The following is an 18,853-nucleotide window of genomic DNA, read 5'->3' on the forward strand; positions in this document are numbered from 1 at the left end:
AAAAAAAAAAAAAAAAAAAAAAAAAAAAAAAAAATTAGCTGGGCGTGGTGGCAAACACCTGTAGTCCTAGCTACTTGGGAGGCGGAGGTTTCAGTGAGCAGAGATCAGGCCATTGCACTCTAGCCTGGCAACAAGAGCGAAATTCCATCTCAAAAAAAAAAAAAAAATGAAGCCCAGCTGCATCCTTCCCAGTCATGTGACCTGGGCAGGTTAAGAGAACTCCTTGAGCCTCAGTTTTCTCGTCTGTTTAACGAGAGTCATTAGGGAAACTAGGATCTCCTTGGGTTGTTGCAGGGATTCAATGAGATGACACATGTAACCTAATCATTACCTTGGGCCTGTCTCCTATAAATATAGTGATTGTCATGTTTGTTATTTAAACAATATTATGTATTGTGTTTTAGGTATTATGTATGTAATATATAGTGTGAATATATGTATATGTTATATACATAACATTATCTAACTTAGTGCCTCTAGTATTGCATGCTTCTCAAAATATCTATATTTTTGTCGGTATTTCTTTCTCCTCCTAGATAGCGATCTTTCATCGGCAAGGACCACTTCTCGTTTATCTCTATACCCCCATTGTGTCCAGCACATAGGAGATTTTATGTTTGGCTGCTGAATGAGAAACAAATGGGATACTCTTTTTCTAAGCACAATAATCTTATATTAGCATTAGTTTTTGGAACCCTTCTCTAATTCCTGTCATTTTTGTATCACATCTGAAGAAGAGTGATATTCCTTCCACCTCCTCTCCTCTGCTATTAATCACCATACCTTCCAACCTCTTATGGGAATACCAAACTAATGGTCCTTGTCTCGATGACTTGCCTGCTCCTTTGTCTCTTCATGGGAATCTTCTCACAGTTCAAGTTACTATGATCTACAAGGCCAGTTCCCGTAGCCGCATTCCACTTACACGCTATCTTAACCATTTCTGTCCAGTGGGAGTCACCCACTCACCTCCCAAAACCCCTATGCGTGCCCCATGCGCCTAGTCATAATATTCTTATACAAATGTTTAACACTTTGCAGTTGAAGACCCAATGCCATACATCTTTTCCTTTGATACTTAGAGCCACTGTGAGAGGTACAAACTTCAGATATTACCAGCTGCATGTTACTAATAAAGAATCAGAAGCTCAGAGAGGGGAAATGAAAGAATCCAAATATATATGGCTAAAAATGGCCGCGTCGACACCCGAAATCCTATTATCTGGGGCAATATACATATTGGGTTTGAAAAAGTTCACACTTAGCAGTTGGATGACCTGAGTCCTCACACCAGCTTGGCTACTTACTCACGATGTGACCCTGAACAGTGCCTTGAAGCCTCAGTTTTTCACTTCCTGTAAAACAGTAACCCTTGCCCTCCAGACACATGGGATAGTTTGCAGATTAAAAGATACAGTGGCCGGGCGTGGTGGCTCAAGCCTGTAATCCCAGCACTTTGGGAGGCCGAGAGGGCGGAGTCACGAGGTCAGGAGATGGAGAACCATCCTGGCTAACACGGTGAAACCCCGCTCTCTACTTAAAAAATTACAAAAAACGGCAGCCGGGCGATGGTTGGCGGGCGCCTGTAGGCCCAGCTACTCGGAGGCTGCAGGCAGGAGAATTGGCGGTGAACCCGCCGGGAGGCGGAGCCTGCAGTGAGTGAGATTCCGCCACTGCCCACTCCAAGCCTGGGGCCCGACAGGAGCGAGACATTCTCTCAAAAAAAAAAAAAAAAAACAAAGATATATTGCAGGGGCCTGGGCAGGGAGAATGGGATGAACGCAGGCAGACGGAGTTTGCAGGTGAGCCGAGATCCACACCACTGCCACTCCGGGCCCTGGGGCCGACAGAGCGAGACTCCGTCTCAAAAATATATTATACATATATTACATTATAATATATGCATAGTATATACGTTATAATATTATATATGTATTTTATATGTATATTATGTGTATATATATGCATATATATATATATATAATCCTAGCACTTTGTGAGACTGAGGCAGGCAGATCGCTTGAGTCCAGCAGTTTGAGACCAACCTGGACAACATGGCGAAGCCCCATCTCATTAAAAAAAAAATAGAGAGAGAGAGAGAGAGAAACTTTTGAAAGTATGAATCACCTAAATCATCATGTATAAATGTAAGAGATATGAAATAAGCTCTGTGAAAATATAATGGCGATGGCGTCCCTGTGTGAAAAATAGAAATGGACATTTTATGTAATTTCCATACACACCAAACAAAACAAAAGATCTTTAGAATTTCCAAGTATGAGTGAGGTTTTACACTGATTGTAAAGAATATAGAATGAGGAAACTCATTTTTAATTATTGGAACTTATAGGCTGAAAAAAAGCATAAGCACTTTTTAAAAAAAAAAAAAAAAAGGCTCAACCAGGCGCAGTGGCTCATGCCTGTAATCCCAGCCCTTTGGGAGGCCGAGGCGGGCAGATCATGAGGTCAGGAGATCAAGACCATCCTGGCTAACATGGTGAGATCCGTCTCTACTAAAAAAATACAAAAAATTAGCCAGGTGTGGTGGCACGTGCCTGTAGTCCCAGCTACTCAGGAGGCTGAGGCAGGAGAATCGCTTGAACCCGAGAGGCAGAGGTTGCAGTGAGCCAAGATCGCGCCACTGCACTCCAGCCTGGGTGACAGAGTGAAACTCCGTCTCAAAAAAAAAAAAAAAAATGCTTCCCCACCCCTACCCCCTACTAATGAACAAACACACTTGGGAAATAGGGAAGAAGGTTATGTTTTGGAACAACTTTCTGTACACTGAGAAAATCCAAGAGGTCTCCACATCTACCTATAAAATGCAGTGATGCTCAGAGCTGACATGGTGATTTTTCCTATTACATAGTAAGAAGCTCAGCGTTATGGGCTGAGTTTATTGGACACTGCAGAAATTCATTTACATTCTGTGCTTACTCTGGATGGTTGTTGAGTCCAGCTGACTGTTGCTTCACAAATTAACTGTCCTTTGAGACTTGGAAATATTGAAATTGCATAGAGTTTTTGTGAAATCTCAATCTGGTAGTACTGTGTATATTACAACAGGTGCTCAATAGACTTCTGGATTATTACATTGAGTAATATTTGTAGCGAAGATCTGTAAGCTGAATTATAAAGGTCATCTATGGGGGGATGCCGAGATTTCTCTATCATTCTGCTATGTTTGCCAGAATGTACAAGGGTCTACCAGGAGATAGTGCCTGGCAAGAGTTCCATATTTTAATGTATTCTGGTCCAAATCACTGGAGTTGGCAAAGATGGGGAAGGAGGAACTGGGCAGTTCATCCTGAAAGACATGATGACACCACTACAAGTGTGAAGCCATCAAGCGTGCAAAGACTGAGAGCAGCATGGTCATATCTAGACATTTGTCAGTAGAGCAAAATCAAGCATTGGGGCTCGAAGGGTTCAGTCCCAGCAGTTAGGAGAGAGAAGAGTCTCTTAGGAGTAGTTGCCCCAACAGCTGCTAGAGATTCCTGATCCTTTTTGGTCTGAGCCATCCAGGTCTCAGCTCAGTCCCACTTGCCTTGATTTAAAATGACATTTTGGTCTCTAGCTGGGTGCTTCCCCCTCTGTAGCATATAACAAGTATACGCTTTCAAAGCAGGGAGCCTGGAGGACAAGGAGATAACCCTGCAGGCCGGGCCACCCAGCCTCTTTCTTTCCTGTGTTCCATATACACTGCATAGATTGAGTGGACACCCAGGTTAAAGAGATCTCTCAGTACCCTTGGGTTTTTCTTTACCTTAATTTTGAAATTTTAGTATTTTAGACATAACTTGCGCAGGATCACACAGTGAGTCTAGGGGAGAACTGGATGAGAACCCAAGTTTTCTGACTTTCAATCAGCTCTTTCTCCCTGATAAATTCACAGCAACTTCTTTGATTCTGATAATGTATTGAGCTACATGTACCTTAATATGTATCATAAAGATGACTGTTGCAGGCCATATGGGCTAAGCTCTCCATTTTCTGAGTATGCATTACCACCTCCTTCCCTCAGAACAATTAACAGAGGATCTCATAAAGATGTGCTATATATGTGTCTCATAGGTTTTAATGAGGCTTCAGTAGGTGGGAAGGTATAGTATTTATTCTGGGATATTGGAAAGGCAAGTTGGATAGGGCCTTAAATTTTCTACATAGATACTTGTGGAGGACAGGCTCTAGGGTGACCTCCAATGACCCCTGCCTCCTGGTGCTTACATCTCTGTGTAATACCTCTCCTTGAGTGCAGGTGAACCTGTAACTTGCTTCTAATCAACAGAAGAAGGCAAAGGTGTTGGGGTGTAACTTACCATGATTACATTTTGTGATATACGAGTCCATCTCAGCAGATAGAGAGACTCTCCTTGACAGCCTGGAGGAAATGAGTGACCATATGGAAGAAGCTCATGAGGCAAGGAGCAGTGAGCAACCTTTAGGCGCTGAGGATAGCTTCCAGCTGGCAGCCAACAAAAAACTCATATACCCACAAGGAAATGAATTCTGCCAATAATCTGAATGTGCCTGGAAAAGATTCTTCCACAGCCAACCCTCTGGATGAGAATGCTTCTCAGCTGACACTCTGATTGTAGCCGGTGAGACTCTGAGTAGAGGACCCAGCCAAAGTCATGCCTGGACCCTCAGAAACTGTGAGATAGTAAATGTTTGTTGATTTATGCCACTGAGATTGTTAGCCAGCAATCAAAATCTAATACAATAATACCCTTTACTGTTTTCTAGACAGCTGCTATTTAGAAAAGCCTCCCACCCGGTAAAAGAGTCCCCTTTAGAGTTTTCCAAGTAGGTGGTTATCAGGGTTCTGCTTCACCATCTTCAGTGGCAAGGAACTACCATTTCACAGGGCAGCCATTTGTGTATTACACAGGCTTGAATGTTGTCAAGTTCACCTGCAATCTTCAGTGGGAGCCTAGGACGTGCCAGGGATTTCCAGGTAAGCTGGTGAGGGATTCCTGGTTCTCTTGGTCCTGAATCATCCCGGTGCCATTCTAACAATGGCAAGCCTGGCTCCTTCATGACGAAAGGACTGGGGGGGAAATGCATGTGGCAAGTTGATAACACTGGATCGTTTGCTCCCAGCTTTACCACTTGGCATCAGAGCAAACTTTCACCCAGTTAAATAACTTAATGAGCCCTGCTCCGCATGCTTGCCTCACAGAGTTGTGACGATCAAGGAAGACAGCATCTATGACAGTGTTTGTTGGCTGTAAGTCAGCAAATGATTGCAAATGATGATGATTATTAAAATAATAGTCATTTGTCAGTAAAGATTTGTCAAAGCTGGTCCACACTGAGGGAGACAGGCTCTCCAGGGAAACTGCTGACGTAGAGATAAAGAGGAGACCAGTCCTGGTTTGGAATTGCATCATTTATTCTGCATTCCCAGTGGTACATTTCAGGTCTTACTTCAGGAATTTGTTTTTTGTTTTGTTTGGTAGGAACAAGAAGCCCCTAGAGCCAGTTACGTTGTCATCAAACTTAGTTGCTAATTAGGCACCAAAGCAAACCTATGCCAGTGAGACAGAGTTGAAACTTGAATTCCTTTCTGCAGGTGGAGCATTGGATCCTAGAGGCGGTGTATACAGCTTGGCTATTTTTATGCTTCTGCATGCAAGAAGGTTTAAGAGAATCTGAGTCAAGCAATTAGCATCCCTCTGTCTGCAGGCAAAACTGGTTTGGACATGCTTCTCTCTTCTTGAAGGGCTGTTAGAGCCTTGGCAGTGTATCTGATGAAAGATTTCACTAAGCAAAATGTCTTCACTCACAAATCCAGCCACTTTGCACTCTCAGTCAGCCTCAAATTCATTTATTTTCTTTAGAGTTTTCCTGCAACCACGAACCACCAAGAATTAAATTAATCCCCAAGAGCCTGAGCAATTATGAGGATGTTGAATCTATCCATTCAAGGATGTCCCAGCTAGGACTGTTCATTCTTTTAACATAAACTATTTATATGTTTTGATCCTCCTCATTTGGAAGAAATAAATATGTTTTCATATGTGTATTTTTCAGGATGTGTTTTATATATCTGTTTATATTACACTGTTCACATTACTATTAAAGTATCCCTATTGTATTGTAAGTTTATTTTGCCTGCTTCGGGAAGAACAAAACCAAGATCCCATTATTAAAACCAAAATCCTCCACAAACCTTTCCTTTTAAAAACTTAAGAAATTTTCAGTCAGCCGGCCGCCTCTATCGCCTCTTATACTTGGTCCTACTAAGTTTCCTTCACGTTTGGTCTGAATGTTTACCTTTCTCTGTGCACACTCTATTCTCCTGCCAGCATGATAATACATGCTGCTTTGATATCAAGTGGTGGGAACATAGAGAAGTGTGCTACTGGTGCTGCAATTTGTATCTGTGTTTTCATCAAACTTAGTATTTACCATTTGAGGATTTTCTGTTTGTTTCTTTTTGGGGGTTTTTTGGTATGTTTTGTTTGATCTCAGTTTTGGTTTTCCAATCTAGGCCTGAGGTCCAGTGCTAATTTGAATGCTAGTGTGAACTCTCTGAGTCTGGTTCCCTGAGGTTCCACTGGGTGACTATTGCAGTGGTTCAGATGTGGTGCTACCAACCTTCCCCACCAAGGAAGTTGCCTGCTTTCTCATTTTTGATCCTTTTCACCAACTAACCACAACACACCAGTGAAAATTTTAATTTATCTATTCAGTTCCTCAGTTTCCACCATCAGGTGGTGAGTTCCTGCAATACAGAGAACCTTTTTGTCTTGTTCAGTACAACCTCAGTGCCTAGCACAAGGCCTTGCAGGAAGCCGGCCTTCCTTAACTCTTTATTTCCGAAATGAATTAATGTTCTTAGGTTCCATGGCTCATGGACCAAATAATGCAATCCTAGATCTTGCCGTAGCATCTGGGACACCACGTAGAGGATTTGGGTAATCAGTGAAAATCCGTGTCAGCAACTGCCAATTTACAGATGAATTATGTCCGATGGTTTGGAGATAAATGAGTTTTACAGTTCATAGAGCATGACAAAATTCATCTTCACCTTCCATTTCATAGACGAGCCAACTGATCTCTGAAAGAGGAACTGCCTCTGAATGTCCTGGGAAGAGCTTGTGGCAGAAGTAACTTCTACCTAGCAGTGTATTTTCCTTCCTGCCTATTCTCATTTGATAACAGACCCATATACCAATTATTTTCATCCTTCAATTAACCCACAAGAAGGCAAATTTAATCCAGTGTTAGATAAAATAATTATTCACAGGGTACTAACAATATTAAAGAATAAGCTATGGCCAGGCGCGGTGGCTCACTCCTGTAATCCTACCATTTTGGAGGCCGAGGGGGGCAGATCACTTGAGGTCGGGAGTTCTAGACTACCCTAGCCAATATGGTGAAACCCGTCTCTACTATAAATACAAAAATCAACCAGGCGTGGTGGCAGATGCCTGTAATCCCAGCTAGTCGGGAGGCAGAGGCAGGGGAATCTCTTGAACTCGGGAGGGGGAGGTTGCAGTGAGCCAAAATTGCGCCATTGCACTCCAGCCTAGGTGACAGAGCAAGGCTCCATCTCCAAAAACAAAAACAAACAAACAAAAAAAAGAATAAGCTACGAGCCAAGTGAGAAATAGGGCAAGACCATGTTAGGACTGCCACAGAGCAGCAGCCAGTGGCTATCAATAGTGACAACAAGAAGGGAACACCCCTACGATGCGACAAGTCTCTACCTTGATATCAGTGGAATTGTGAATGGGCAGAGAGGCTGTGCCCGTTCTTACCTAACATGGAAGCTGTCCATAAATAAGGTAGCCATTCCTCAATCAAGGACAAGCCTTCTGCCCAGTCTTTATATGTAAAGAAACAGTATTTCATTTGAAGGGAAACCATAATAATTGTCTCAGATGTGCGTCTTGTTCCTGGGTACTTGTTTGTGTTTTTGATGAGAAACCAAGGGCTTTATTATACATCTTGTGAAAACCCGTCAGCCAGGATTTAGAACAAATGCATTTGACCAATTTTTGCCTTTTATTTCAGATAAATTTTATATGTTGTTTCTGTCCAGAATTGTAGGGTCATGTTTGGTTTTTCAAAACTGCAGGATATGTTTATTTTAATTTTCTTTAAAGAAGAAGACAGTTATGAAAAATGTATCTACTGCCAGCCCACTGTTGTTATTCCTCTTTGTGCGAGCTATGGCTTCTCCACATCTTGAGCCTTAAACTCTTTGATGTTGTCTTTTTAAGCATAAAATAAAAGATTGTTCTCTTTAGTCTGTAGGCTCAGAGGTGGGCAAACATGAAATATTCCTGTGTATTCATATTTCTATAACAATAATTGATGCAGGTTTTGGGGCTGTTGTATTTGCCCTAGCCTTATATAATAAACATTTGGCATTCCATGACTTTTCAGCTTTGTCAACTTTCCAATCCTGTATGGAGTTCCCTCTTACTGTTTCTGTGTGAACAACTTGATGAGAGTGGCATCCGTGGTCAGATTCTTCACTCCGTCCCTGCAGGGCTTTTCATTATGCTTTGCACACAATAGAGGCTCAATGCATGAATGAATGCATGGATGAATTTTTCAGTTTGATTCCATGAGCTGCTTAATTCTATTAGAGGCACCACCTAGGTTTTTATAAGACATTTAATTGGTACATATTTCTTATCACTTTTAATACTTCATAAATGTTTTGTGTTCTTTTCAGTAGAGTCCAAATACATAGAAATGAAAATATTTCCAATTACAGAGTAAATATTTTCAATATCTTCCCACAAATAAGGCTGAGTTTATAAGACTTGGTTCCTGGGTTTCATGGGCATGCTTCGTTGACTAACTTTGTGTTCATGTGGCATGAAATTCTAAACTGTCAGAACTACATGGGCTTTTAGAGTACCTATCTAAATCCTTATCACTTACAGATGAGCAAGCTGACGTATTTGCCTCATTTATTGTCAGTGAATGAATTAAAATATTGTGCCTTCATCAAGATATTGTGTGTATATTCACAATGTTGTTTTTCATAAATATGTAGCATTACTCTGTTTTGTGACTGCTCCTAGACTCACTGGTTCTAGGGATAAAGAAGAGCCAGAGAAGAAATCTGGGCTTCCCAGCACCTTGGGAGGCTCAGGCGGGCAGATCACAAGGTCAGGAGTTCAAGACCAGCCTGGCCAATATGGGGAAACCCGCCTCTACTAAAAATACAAAAATTATCCAGGTGTGGTGGCAGGTGCCTATAGTCCCAGCTAATGGGGAGGCTGAGGCAGGAGAATCGCTTGAACCTGGGAGGCGGAAGTTGCAGTGAGTCAAGATTGCACCACTAGACTCCATCCTGGGTGACAGAATGAGACTCCATTTCAAAATAATAATAATAATAATAATAATAATGAAGAAGAAGAGGAGGAGGAGGAGGAAGAGGAAGAGGAAGAAGCAGAAGCCTCTGTCCTTTGTGTTCACAGCTAAATTGGGTTTGCGTTTGGTCAGAGGATGGGAGAACAATAGTCACCCTCATCAGCAACTGAGAAATTCAGTCTATTCTGCCAACCTTGTTTATATCTTTTCATATAAACCTTGAAATTGCCCCTATTTCAAGTTCGATGATCACTGACTATTAAAGCCATTATTTGCTTTTATAAAGCCTGAACCTTGCTTTCCAGAATCTTCCACCTTTGAGATTATTTTAAATATCGTCATTACTTTGAGAAAAGCAAACTTAACAAGGATGCATTAAGAACTATAAAGGGGTCATTGCCCAGGATGCAAGAAAGCGAGGCAGAATGGTAATGAAATGAGAGAACCCTTGCTTTGGTTTTATAAGATCTGGGTCTGAATCCTGGCAGTGTGTTCTTTCTAACTTTAGGCAATTCAGGAGCCCTAGAAACCTCGTCTCTCTGTCTAGTGTGGGAAAACGTGAAACAACTTTGGGCCATAGATTGCTCTATGCAAACTCCACATATGCAAACTCGTATTATTAAAAAGGCTATCTCTAGTGGTCCCTATCCCTAGTCTTGTTTGGTTGGGTAGCTTCCAATTAATAACTTCCTCAAATTCTGGCTAATATTTGTTTAGCACTTCATGGCTTACAAAATACTTCATTATGTTAACATTGTAGTATTGCTAATAACATCAAACTTTCTGTTATTACAATAAATATTCCTTTTTTACTTTATTATTCCATTACTTTATTACTGTTTTTCAGATGTGATCTACATTTTACAGATGAAAAAAGATTCTAGGAGGATAAGGGACTTTGTCATGAATGTTAGCTTCTAAATGATGGGGGGATTCATATGCACCTTTTGAAACTCCTTAACCCATGTTGTTTCCCCAAAGGCTTTGGTGGTCCTAAATATTTGATGTAATCAGAGTCTTATAAAAAGGCATGGCTTATCCAGCTCCTGGTTCCTCACTGTCTCCTCTATCTCAAAATAGTCTAGAAAAAACTTTACTCCCTGAGAATGTACAGCTTTAGGATAGGTGCAGCTCCATTTCATACTCTGATTTTCATTCCTCATTTGAAAAGTTGAAACATAATTTCTTATAAGACTTTAGAAGTTGAAGTCAGGGTTGGATTAAAAAAAAATGTGGCACATATATGCCATGGAATACTATGCAGTCATAAAAAGGGATGAGTTCATGTCCTTTGCATGGGCATGGATGAAGCTAGAAGCCATCATCCTCAGCAAACTAACACAGGAACAGAAAACCAAACATCACATGTTCTCACTCATAAGTGAGAGTTGAACAATGAGAACACATGGACACAGGGAGGGGAACATCACATACCAGGGCCTGTCATGGGAGTCGGGTGCAAGGGGAAGGAGAGCATTATGACAAATACCTAACGCATGTGGGTCTTAAAACCTAGATGACAGGTTGATGGGTGGAGCAAACCAGCATGGCACATGTATACCTGTGTAACAAACCTGTACGTTCTGCATGTGTATCTCAAAAGTAAAATTTTTAAAATTTTATAAATATAAGAAGTTGAAGTCACGGCATAGGAGTCACAATTTGCAGTGATATCTTTCACACTTCTTAACCACCTCATGAAAATCACCAAACAGTATTTCTTCTTTTACCTAACATTCTCTGGGAAAGAGAGAGCTCTGACTGCACCTACAAGTAGGGAAAGGCATTTGAATTACGCAAAGCTGCTTTTAACTCTGAAACTGTCCTACGCTGTAGCATATAAACAGGGAAACATTTTATTGGTGCTTTAATAGAGTCTTATCTAAATCTCTGGAATCTTACTGCAAGGGCCAATTGTTACTCCAGGTTAGATTTCAAGGCCCACAGCTCCATTATGATGTCAACAAGGATAACTGATGTTTATTCTATAGTTAGAGCCCCCAAGGCTTCAGCAAACATTTTGCTCATCACTTGTAGGACAAGCAGTAAATGTAATCATTGCAAGACTGAGCTAACACATCTGCTAAAAGGGTTATTCATTTGAGTAAACAGCAAGGTGATAAGGCACAGGGATGGACTATTGCATTGAGTCAGACAGGCCTGAGCACAAAAACCAGTCTTACTACTTAAATCTTACATAGCCCATTAAGAGTAAGTTGCTTCACTTTGGGAGGCTGAGGCGGGCAGATTACGAGGTCAGGCGATCGAGACTATCCTGGCCAACATGGTTAAACCCCATCTCTATTTTAACAAATACAAAAATTAGCTGGGCATGGTGGCGGGCGCCTGTAATCTCAGCTACTCCGGAGGCTGAGGGCGGAGAATCTCTTAAACCAGGGAGTCAGAGGTTGCAGTGAGCCAAGATCACACCACTGCACTCCAACCTGGCAACAGAGCGAGACTCTGTCTCAAAAAGAAAAAAAAGAGTAAGTTGCTTAACTTTTTAAACTTTAGTTTTATTATCCACAAATGATAAATTATAAATTGCTGCTTTACATATACGGTATAAAAATGTATCAATCCAGTTAATTTGGGGTAAATGGTAGTATTCCAGTCTTACCTCCTCGAATACTAAGGGGACACAACAGTTTATCACTAGAAGGAGATAGTTTTGTTTTTTTCAGTCCTCTTTTTCCTATTCTTTCCTATTCCAAGAAACTCAAGATTTCTTTCTTTCTTTTTCCAGCTATTGATGAGGTCAGGGAGTAATATGTTCAGATCTTTGTTGTATCCTTGTTCCATTTAGAAACCAGTATCTGGGAATTCAACAGAGAACTGGGGGTCACTGGAAGCTGTGTTTTACCTACATACAACCACGTGCTCCTCTTAGACCTAGAGACCAGATACTGAAAATGCAAAAGGAAGCCATATTGACACTCCCCAGGATAAGGGAAGGCATTACACCATCCTTTGTAATGGTGAATCTTATGCATTTGTAGAGGGCTGGACTTTGGCTTCTACCATATTGTTTAGCTCTCTCAACCACACACAAGGACTTCATTTATTTATTTAGACAGAGTCTTGCTCTGTTTCCTCGAGTGCAGTTGTACAGTCATGGATCACTGCAGCCTCAACATCCTGGGCTCAAGTGATCCTTCCACCTCAGCCTCTCAAGTAACTGGGAACACAGGTATGTGCCACCTCACCTATTATTTTTTAATTTTATATAGATGGGGTCTCACTGTGTTGCCCAGCCTGGTTTTGAACTCCTGGCCCCAAGCCATCAAAGGGACATTATTATCCTCCTCTTACACATGAGAAAACTACCAGTGAAGTGGTTTGCCCATCATGTGAAATTACATATGCCAGTACTAGCCTATTCTGAAATCCAGCAACATTCTTTTCCATCTCCAGCCTTATTTCTGGCACTCTTTGGCCTCCAGAGCAAGCTGGAATTCATTTTACATTAAAGGTAGAGCCATCTGATGTGGCAGGCATCCAAAACACTTGGGAAAATGCTGCTCTGTTTGGAACTCTCTTTTCTTCCTCCCGGGTCCCAGTGCAGGAGGTACTGTGTGCTATGTGGGTCATCAGACTGTCCCTGGCCGTGGCAGGAGAACTAGGAGAGCACCAGGGCTGCAGTTAACTGTAGGTCCTTCATTAAGACCAGCCTATTGATAGCATGTTCATGAGTCCTTGTGAAGTCTTTTCATCAGCCACATGGAAGACCCCTTGGAAAAACAATCTCTATAATTTGTAGTTTTGGACATAGTGCTTTAGGAAGGTGGATGTCTGAAGGTGGGCTGGGTTTAAGACATCTCTCAATGCTATGGGACAGTGTGGTACAGTGAAAAGAGCTCATCTTGACAACTTAAGACACTAAATTCTACTCCTGCCTCTTCTAGTAGGTCACCTGCCCTTTCTGAATTTGTCTTTTTTTTTTTTTTTTTTTTTTTGAGACGGAGTCTCACTCTGTCACCAGGCTGGAGTGCAGTGGCACGATCTCAGCTCACTGCAACCTCTGCCTCCCAGGTTCAAGCAATTCTCCTGCCTCAGCCTCCCAAAGAGCTGGGATTACAGACATACACGAGCACGCCCAGCTAAATTTTGTATTTTTAGCAGAGACGGGGTTTCACCATGTTGACCAGGATGGTCTCGATCTCTTGACTTTGTGATCCACCAGCCTTGGCCTCCCAAAGTGCTGTGATTACAGGTATGAACCACTGCGCCTGGCCCTGGGTTTGTTTTCTTAACTACCAGGTTATTTGCTTGAAACAGATGACTTAAAATATTCCGTCCTCCTCTGAAGTTGTTCTTTAAACTTTTCTATGTAAGTAATTGATTGAGTTGTATTCCTAAGTGTTTTATTCTCTTTGTAGCAATTGTGAATGGGAATTTACTCATGATTTGTCTCTCCTTTTGTCTATTATTGATGTATAGGAATGCTTGTGATTTTTGCACATTGATTTTGTACCCTGAGATTTTCCTGAAGTTGCCTATCAGCTTAAGGAGATTTGGGACTGAGACGATGGGGTTTCCTAAATAGACAATCAGGTCATCTGCAAACAGAGACAATTTGACAGCCTCTCTTTCTATTTGAATACCCTTTATTTCTTTCTCTTGCCTGATTGCACTGGCCAGAACTTCCAATACTATGTTGGATAGGAGTGGTGAGGGAGAGCATCCTTGTCTTATGCCAGTTTTCAAAGGGAATGCTTCCAGCTTTTGCCATTCAGTGTGATATTGGCCGTGGGTTTGTCATAAATAACTCTTATTATTTTGAGATACATTCTATTAATAAGTAGTTTATTGAGAGTTTTCAGCAGGAAGGGTTTTGAATTTTATCAAAGGCCTTTTCTGCATCTATTGAGATAATCATGTGATTTTTGTCATTGGTTCTGTTTATGTGATGGATTATGTTTATTGATTTGTTTATGTTGAACCAGCCTATGCATCTCAGGGATGAAGCCAACTTGATTGTGGTGGATAAGCTTTTTGATGTGCTGCTGGATTTGGTTTGCCAGTATTTTATTGAGGATTTTCACATGGATGTTCCATATCAGGGATATTGGCAAGAAATTATCTTTTTTTGTGTGTCTCTGCCAGGTTTTGGTATTAGAATGATGCTGGCCTCTTAAAACGAGTTAGGGAGTCCCTCTTTTTCTATTATTTGGAATAGTTTCAGAAAGAATGGTGCCAGCTCCTCTTTGTACCTCTGGTAGAATTTGGCTGTGAATCCGTCTGGTCCTGGGCTGTTTTTGGTTGGTAGGCTATTAATTACTGCTTCAATTTCAGAATTTGTTATTGGTCTATTCAGGGATTTGACTTCTTCCTGGTTTAGTCTTGGGAGGGTGTATGTGTCCAGGAATTTATCCATTTCTTCTAGATTTTCTAGTTTATTTCCATAGAGGTAGTTATAGTATTCTCTGATGGTAGTTTTTATTTCTGTCGGATCAGCGGTGATATCCCCTTTACTTTTTTTTATTGTGTTTATTTGATTTTTTTCTCTTTTTTATTAACCTGGCTAGCAGGCTATCTATTTTGTTAATCATTTCAAAAAACCAGCTCCTGGGTTCATTGATTTTTTGAAGTGTTTTTCGTGTCTCTATCTCCTTCAGTTCTGCTCTAATTTTAGTTATTTCTTGTCTTCTGGTAGCTTTTGAATTTTTTTGCTTTTGCTTCTCTAGTTCTTTTAATTGTGATGTTAGGGTGTCGATTTTAGATCTTTCCCACTTTCTCCTGTGGGCATTTAGTGCTATAAATTTCCCTCTAAACACTGCTTTAGCTGTGTCCCAGAGATTCTGGTATATTGTGTCTTTGTTCTCATTGGTTTCAAATAACTTATTTATTTCTGCCTTAATTTCATTATTTACCCAGTAGTCATTCAGGAGCAGGTCTTACAGGGATGTGAAGGACCTCTTCAAGGAGAACTACAAACCACTGCTCAAGGAAATAATAGAGGACACAAACAAATGGAAAAACATTCCATGCTCATGCGTAGGAAGTATCAATATCATGAAAATGGCCATACTGCCCAAAGTAATTTATAGATTCAATGCTGTCCCCATCAAGCTACCATTGACATTCTTCACAGAATTTGAAAAAAAAACTATTTTAAATTTCATATGAAACCAAAACAGAACCCATATAGCCAAGACAATCCTAAGCAAAAAGAACAAAGATGGAGGCCTAACACTACCTGACTTCAAACTATACTACAAGGCTACAATAACCAAAACAGCATGGTACGGGTACCAAAACAGATATGTAGAGCAATGGAACAGAACAGAGGCCTCAGATGTAATGCCACACATCTACAACCATCTGACCTTTGACAAACCTAACAAAAGCAAGCAATGTTTCAGGAAAAGATTCCCTATTTAATAAATGTTGTTGGGAAAACTAGCTAGCCATATGGAGAAAACTGAAAACTGGACCCTTTCTTTACACCTTATACAAAAATTAACTCAAGATGGATTAAAGACTTAAATGTAAGACCTTAAACCATAAAACCCCTAGAAGAAAGCCTAGGCAATACCATTCCAGACATAGGCATGGGCAAAGACTTCATGACTAAAACACCAAGAGCAACGGCAACAAAAGCCAAAATTGACAAATGGGATATGATTAAACCAATAAGCTTCTGCACAGCAAAAGAAACTATCATCAGAGTGAACAGGCAACCTACAGAATGGGGGGAAATTTTTACAATCTATCCATCTGACAAACGGCTAATATTTAGAATCTACAAGGAACTTAAACAAATTTCCAAGAAAAAAACAACAACAACAAACCCATCAAAAAGTGGGTGAAGGATATGAAGAGACACTTCTCAAAAGAAGACATTTATGGGGCCAAGAAACATATAAAAAAAAGCTCATCATCACTGGTCGTCAGAGAAATGCAAATCAAAACCACAATGAGATACCATCTCATGCCAGCTAGAATGGTGATCATAAAAAAAATCAGGAAACAACAGATGCTGGAGAGGATGTGGAGAAATAGGAATGCTTTTACACTGTTGATGGGAGTGTAAATTAGTTCAACCACTGTGGAAGACAGTGTGGTGATTCCTCAAGGATCTAGAACCAGAAATACCATTTGACCCAGCAATCCCATTACTATGTATATACCCAAAGGATTGTAAATCATTTTACTATAAAGACACATGCACACGTATGTTTATTACAGCACTGTTCACAATAGCAAAGACTGGGAACCAACCCAAATGTCCATCAATGATATACTGTGATAAAGGAAATGTGGCACATATACACCATGGAATACTATGCAGCCATAAAAAAGGATGAGTTCATGTCCTTTGCAGGGACATGGATGAGGCAGGGAACCATCATTCTCAGCAAACTAACACAGGAACAGAAAACCAAATACTGCATGTTCTCACTCTTAAGTGGGAGTTGAACAATGAGAACACGTGGACAAAGGGAGGGGAACATCACACACCAGGGCCTGTTGGGGGGTGGGATGCTAAGGGATGGATAGCATTAGGAGAAACACCTAATGTAGATGACAGGTGGATGGGTGCAGCAAACCACCACGGCACATGTATACCTATGTAACAAACCTGCAGGTTCTGCACATATATCCCAGAACTTAAAGTATAATAATAATAAAAAGAAAATGATTGAAAGCGCTGCAAATCTAATTATTTAAAAGAATAAATTGTGAATAGGAGTTATTTATAGTGGAATAAAATAGACATACCTTTTCTAATAATGTCTTTTTGCTTGGTTTTTTTCTTTGTGTTTGTTTTTTGTTGTTGTTTCGGTTTGGTTTGGTTTGAGACAGAGTCTTGCTCTGTTGCCCAGGGCAAACTGCAGTGGCATGAGCAGAGCTCACTGCATCCTCAAGCTCCTGGGCTCAAGTGACCCTCCCACCTCAGCCTCCTGAGCAGCTGAGACAATAAGCACATGCCACCATGCCTGACTAACTTTGTAAATATTTAGAAGAGATAGGGTCTTGCCTAGGCTGGTCTCAAACTCCCAGTCTCAAGTCATTCTCCTGCCTCAGCCTCCCAAAGTGTTGGGAGGCATGAGTCACTACACCTGGCTTCCATCTCTAAAATTATATATATATGTATGTGTATATATATATGCAAAAGTATTTGTGTTTTTGCACTTAGAGAGTTAAACCTTTTCCTAGCTAGGACGTTTATCCATTTGTTTGTTTTTTTTAATTAAGAAAAATTTGGGTACATAATAGATGTATATATTTGTAGAGTACATAAGATATTTTGATACAGGCATGCAGTGCATAATAATCACATCAGGGTAAATGAGATATCCACCTTCTCAAGCATTTATCCTTTGTGTCATAAACAATCCAATTATACTCTTTTAGTTATTTTAAAATGTACGATTAAATTATTAATGACCATAGTCACCTTGTTGTGCTTCAAATACTAGATCTTTTTTATTCTTTCTGATTTATTATGCCCACTAACTATCCCTACTTCCCTCCCCCAGCCCTCCCACGACCCTTGCCAACCTCTGGTAACTATTATTCTATGCTCTATCTCCATGAATTCAATTGTTTTAAATTTAGCTCCCACAAATAAGTGAGAACTTGCGAAGTTTGTCTTCCTGTGCCAGGCTTATTTCACTTAACAAACTGACCTCCAATTCCATCCATGTTGCTGTGGGTGACAGCATCTCACTGATGTTTTCTGGTTGAATAGTACTCCATTGTGTATATGTACCACATTTTCTTTATCCATTCAGGTCTTGGTGGACATTTAGGTTGCTTCTAAATCCTGGCTATTGTGAACAGTGCTGCAACATGGGATTGTAGATATCTTTTGGATATACTAATTTCCTTTCTTTTGTGTATATTCCTAGCAGTGAGATTGCTGGATTATATGGAAGCTCTATTTTCAGTTTTTTGAGGCACCTCCAAACTGTTCTCCATAGTAGTTATGCTAATTTACATTCCCACCGCCAGTGTACAAGGGTTCCCTTTCCTCCACATCCTCATTTGTTTATTCCAGGAGACAGCATTTGCTATCATCTGTCTTTTGGATAAAAGCCATTTTAACTGAGGCGAAATGATATCTGATTGTAGTTTTAATTTGCGTATCTCTGATGAGCAGTGATGTTGAGCACCTTTTCATATGCCTATTTGCCATTCTTTTGAGAAATGTCTTCTTTTGAGAAATGTCTATTCATAGTTTTTGTCCAATTTTACATCAGATTCTTAGATTTTTTTTTTCCTATAGAGTTGTTTGAACTCCTTATATATTCTGGTTATTAATCCCTTGTCAAATGGATCGTTTGTAAATATGTTTCCCTTTCACTGGTTTTTCTCTTCACTTTGTTTCCTTTGCTGTGCAGAAGATTAACTTGATGGGATCCCAGTTATCCATGTTTGCTTTGGTTGCCTGTGTTTGTGGGGTGTTACTCAAGAAATCTTTGCCCAATCCAGTGAACATTCATCTTTGTCAAATGAGCTATAGAATTAATGTTTTCCTATTTTATTTATTTTATATTTATTT

The 18,853-nt window shown here is 40.4% G+C and overlaps 1 protein-coding gene across 8 annotated transcripts in view; it reads left to right on the plus strand.

Annotated features, from left to right (window-relative positions):
- The window catches only part of LPP (LIM domain containing preferred translocation partner in lipoma), a 748,953-nt gene that overhangs the window by 692,220 nt on the left and 37,880 nt on the right, over nt 1–18,853 (plus strand). The window lies entirely within an intron of this gene.

Source organism: Rhinopithecus bieti, unplaced genomic scaffold (genome assembly GCF_001698545.2).
Source record: "Rhinopithecus bieti isolate Rb0 unplaced genomic scaffold, ASM169854v2 scaffold_5626, whole genome shotgun sequence".
Classification (NCBI taxonomy): Eukaryota; Metazoa; Chordata; class Mammalia; order Primates; family Cercopithecidae; genus Rhinopithecus; species Rhinopithecus bieti.